Below are 5,032 nucleotides of genomic sequence, written 5' to 3'. Positions count from 1 at the left end.
AAAGATACTGAGTTTTAGAATTTCAAAACACTGAAAAAAAAATAAAGCTGATTTCCTTAATATACAATATGTAAATTATACATTGTGCCTTAAGGAAAGAGAGTTCTCCTTTCCCCAAACAAGAGGATTTTAAAAACAACGATACCAAAGTAGGAGGAAGATGTGGAAAGATAAGGACAAGATAGACAAATTCCCATGGATAGATGGATTTAGAAAATGAATAGTCCTAGTTTAACATAATAGGATTCTGGTCTGGTTGAACTGGAATAAAAGTATAGCTTTAATACTTAATACATTTGTGAACTAAAAATTGTAGGAAAAAAGGAAAAGAGGGATGCTAATTATACACAGCAATAAACGAAAGAATTTTAATGGAGGTGTACATCCACGTACTTAGTTTACTATTTAGAAAAATAAGTAGTACAAGTGTCCAATAGAAATGAAGTAAAATTCTCTCAAGCCTTTCATTTGATGCTCTATGATGTATACAAATTTATCAAAAATTGTTAGAAAGAAGTGCAAGCACTCTGATACATAAGAGTTTGTTAACAAATTAAACCATGCGCAACAACTTATGAATGTAGCTAGTTAAACACTTGATGACTTTTCTTCAAGACCCTAGTAGCTTTTCCTTTAACAGTTAATACATGTACACCGTTCACTGTTTGAATCCTTACAATTCAGAGACAAACCATACACTTACAGTTCAATGAACCATTACATCCCTAAAGAAATAAAAAAAGGGATAAAAATAAATAAGAAATAAAAAACCTCTACCAGGTGAAGACATTTAGGAAGGCATTTAAAATATATATTTAAATTTTGATTGATAAATAGGAAAAGGTTAAATTTGGACCTCATAATAGACTAGTGAAGTGTTCACCTGTCAAGCTCATATATATTAAAATATTAATTTACCCAATAATATTAGTGAGAAAAGAAGAGTCCTGGAGACAAAAAAACCCTCCGCAAAAATATGAAGACAGTGAAGCTACTTCCTTCCATTTAAAAGTTAATCATCAACTGATTTCAGACAATATTCATCTGTGACTAACTGGTATACAGAACAAAGCCATCTCCATCCTCAAGTCTGTCTCCATGAGGACCCCAAATCATCCAGAACTAGAGAAGCATGGTTTGTTTGTTTTTTTCACTGTCACTTCAGATTGGTGATACAATATTGATAGGGCGATTTTCATTTAATAAAAAGGCACACACTAAAGCTCAGGTTCAAAAACTAATGTCCTTATTCAAGGAAACTGCAACACAATGGTGTTTTGGATTTGTTAGTAATTAACTTACAAGCAAATTTGAAGAAAATATAAACAAAATAGGAAGGAAGGCAGTGCCACCTACATGACTTGAAAAAAATAAGTTGACAAGTTTATGATTCTAAATCTAAAAGTGGTATGCTGGGCAGTCTGTCTTCATATGTTAAGCTTTAAATATAATAAAATATACTGTCATATTATAATGAACACTAGAAACATTGTAAGGCAACCAAAAACCAAAATAGATTATGTGGGGTATAAAATTTGGCAGACAAACCTGGAAAAAAAAAAGGGAAAAGAAAAAGAAATTCTATTTTAGGCTGGTCCCTTGACTTTCATTCCTTTACACCTCTCCAGATACTTTTGGATAGTTATAAACTAGCATTTAAGACTTTCACTTTACAAAACAGGATCAATGCTATACTTATATATTTGTGATTATAATTACATTTTTGAAGTATGAAGTTAAATTAGTTTACAATGTTTGTTTCTGCCCTGTAACAGCATCACTTAATTATCAGTCAAGCTGTTAAATACTGCCCATAATGGCTTTTACTATTCCACAACATCAGGGGTGTCAAACAGACAGCCCATGTGCTGGATATGGCATGCAGGGCTTCCCCCAGTCCCAAAAATCTGCCTCTGGATTTGACCCATGGGGCGAGTGATTGTGGTACCATCTCCCCCTGGGAGACAAAGCCACTCTGTTGTCAAGTCCAGCACTCAGAGAGTTAATGTCTCTGCTGCTGACCCTGCCAGAGGTGAGTCCAGATCCAAGAGTCCCTGGATCTGTCCTGCAGGGACCAAATGAGTTTGATGTGCCTGCACAAGAGTTTTCTTTTAAGAGGAGACAGACAGACAGATATTGTCCCATGCCTTCAACCACTTGAAAAAGTACCCGTAAAAGGAATAAAACACAGTTATTATTTGGTTTACTTTCCTCTATTCTATCTAAAAATACTAAACACATTCCATATGCTGCAAACACATGCAAAAAACAAAACCAAACCCTTTTTACTTCCATTAAAATCTAGGTCTTCAAAGAAAGCCTTCAAAGAAGGACTAGGCACCATCAGTATTTCTTTACTTTCTTCAAACTGCATCAAAGTCTGAATTTAATAATGTAGTGGTATAGACAAAGGCAGTTAGAAATTATAACAACCAATAACTTTGTTTCTGTTTCCCCACCCTTTTCTAAAAAATACTATAAAACAGAATTTGACTGAAAGGCAAAAATCATATTAAAGATAGTTTGAAGGAGTCCATACAACAAATGCCTTATATGTAGGGACCTACCTAATTTGTGAGGATTGTCCCGATTCCACAGTCCAAGTGTCAAAGTGTCATGCCACGGCAGAGCACAGTGCCCTCCCCGCTGCCATGTCCCATTGGCTCATGGGCCCCAGAAGTCTTGCCCCTCCCCAGAGATTAACAGATGGTTATCTGTCAGTCTCTGGGGAGGAGTGGGACTTCTGGGGCTCCTCAGAGGCATGCCCCCCCACCAAACAGTGCTCTGCCACAAAAATCCCCCTCCCTCCCCCCACAGTTCAGGATGCCAGGGCTTCCTACCTCTGTTTTTATCTCCGGGGTTTGCAAGGCCTGGGTTTTTTCCATGCGGCACCTACAAAATTTGTGGTTTACATGAATATCACCAAATTCACAATTTTGCGGGTCCCTAATTCATATGCTGAAAGTCTTCCATTACAAACCTAAAGACTGGATAGTAAATTTCACTAGAGCACGTATACATGTTTCTGGTCCTTCATAAACTACTTGAGTGCCAAAAAGATCAGGCTGTACATGGTGACAAACCTAGTTAACATTGTGTACATCTGACAAAACAGATTTGTTTATATGACATACTGCTCCTTGGTAGTAGTATCCAAGGATATACTTCATTTTGAAAAAAAAATTCTGAAGTGGGATGTACAGAGCATAATTCCAGTTAACAGCCTGACACCTACCATTGCCAAATTCACGGGCCAAGCCATCTGCCATTACTAAGCTTCAAATTCAATAGGTCAGATTTTGAAAAACTTATATTTAATGAAGAATTCATGCAATAATACTTTTTATTTATGCAATAAAATAAGCAGTTCAACTGTTTATTTGATTTTATATAGTTGCAGGTTAATGAATTCTTTAAAAGAATGAAAAAGAAAAGAAAACACCTGTTTTTGGAATAGCAAAAAGGTCAGTCAAATGACAAACAAAGGGAACAGAGCAACAAAACTGATTAATATTATGGAAAAATCTTAGCCCTCCTCTTTTCTTAGCCTGTAGCTTCCAAAATGTTTACTCCAAATTCAAAGCTACAAAATACTCACCATTTCTTTTTCTCTATGCCTGGAGGACTAAAACAATAGCTAGTGAGAGAGAAGGTGCAAGGTAGCCCTGGATCAGGGTAGTGGTACAAGGGTCTCTCTCTCTCACCCTCCAGGCTTCTCCTAGAAGCCAAGGTAACAGATGCCAAGAGTTTTCAACTGATTTCAGGTGAAGGTCAGGCATAGTAAACTCTTTCATCTCAGCTTCTGGCCAGTAGATACAACGTTAAGACTTCTCATCTCTAAGCTAAAAGCAGAAAGGCAGCAGTTGCTTTCTTTTAGAACAGGGCTGTCCAACTTCTTAGCAGCCAGGGTCCACATACGGCAGGGACTACATCTGCCTCAGACCATAGTATACAGGCTCCTGAGCCAGGCCCTCTTCTTTGCCCCCAAACTCACACATGCAGGATCCCCTGCACTCCTTCCCTGCCCCAACACCCTCCCCACTAAGACAAGCTACCTTGAGCTGCCACTGCAGCACAGGCTCCCACCACCCATGTCAGCTCGCCCACCACCATGAAGTCTCCTCCATGCTCCTACCCCACAATCGCCCCAGTACCTCCCCTACCTAGCACTCCCTCCCCCACTGCACAAGCCGCCTTGAGCTCCTGCAGCCATGCAGTCTCCCCCACCATGTGGGGCCACTTGAATCCCCAAGCTCCAGGCTCCCCAGGACTTGCCATCCTGCCCCAGGGGCAGAAACAGGAAGGACAAGGCAAAGGAGGGAGGAAGAGCCCAGAGGCTGTAGCAGAAGCAGCTATAATGCAGAGAGTGGAGGGAAGGAAGAGCCCATGGGCTGCAGTTCAACCCTTCATGGGTTGCACACAACCCATGAGCCACAGCTGAACAGTCCTATTCTAGAACGTCCCTACCCAATGCATGGTCTCTTCTACTTCTGCATTATGTGTTAGCCAAGTCAGTCTCTACCTCCCACACCCCTACCTCTCCCAAACACACTCCCCTGAAACCAGATATTTTGCTACTCATAAGCAAGAGACATAAAAATTACTCTCAACACTTTCCCCAAGTGCTACATAAAAGGTTAAGGACAGTGTTGCTGAACAGAGTTTTCAGTTATACTTTACTGCTCTTCACCAGAATTTTAAGCAGATACTGGTTTGAAGACTCAAGACTTGCATGGCGATACACTCAGATTGAATTCCAAGGGATATTTTAACCATAGTTAGAGTTTAACACCCCCCCCCCACACACACACACCCCTCCCAAAATTGAGGATTGATTCTATAGAAAGTAATGTCTTCAATCCCAGAAAGCCTTTATATTGCTAAGTGCATTTTTAAATGCTCAAATTAGCATTAACCTCTCCCTTGGGTCTGTTAGGCAAACCCCTCAACCTACCAGCAGTTTTCTAGGTTCAAAAAGCTAATTCTTGATATATAGTATTTGATTTCATCATGCATAAGATTATGAGAAAAG

This window comes from Alligator sinensis, unplaced genomic scaffold, assembly GCF_000455745.1.
Source record: "Alligator sinensis unplaced genomic scaffold, ASM45574v1 scaffold216_1, whole genome shotgun sequence".
Taxonomy (NCBI): domain Eukaryota; kingdom Metazoa; phylum Chordata; order Crocodylia; family Alligatoridae; genus Alligator; species Alligator sinensis.
Note: the sequence above shows the minus strand (reverse complement) of the source record.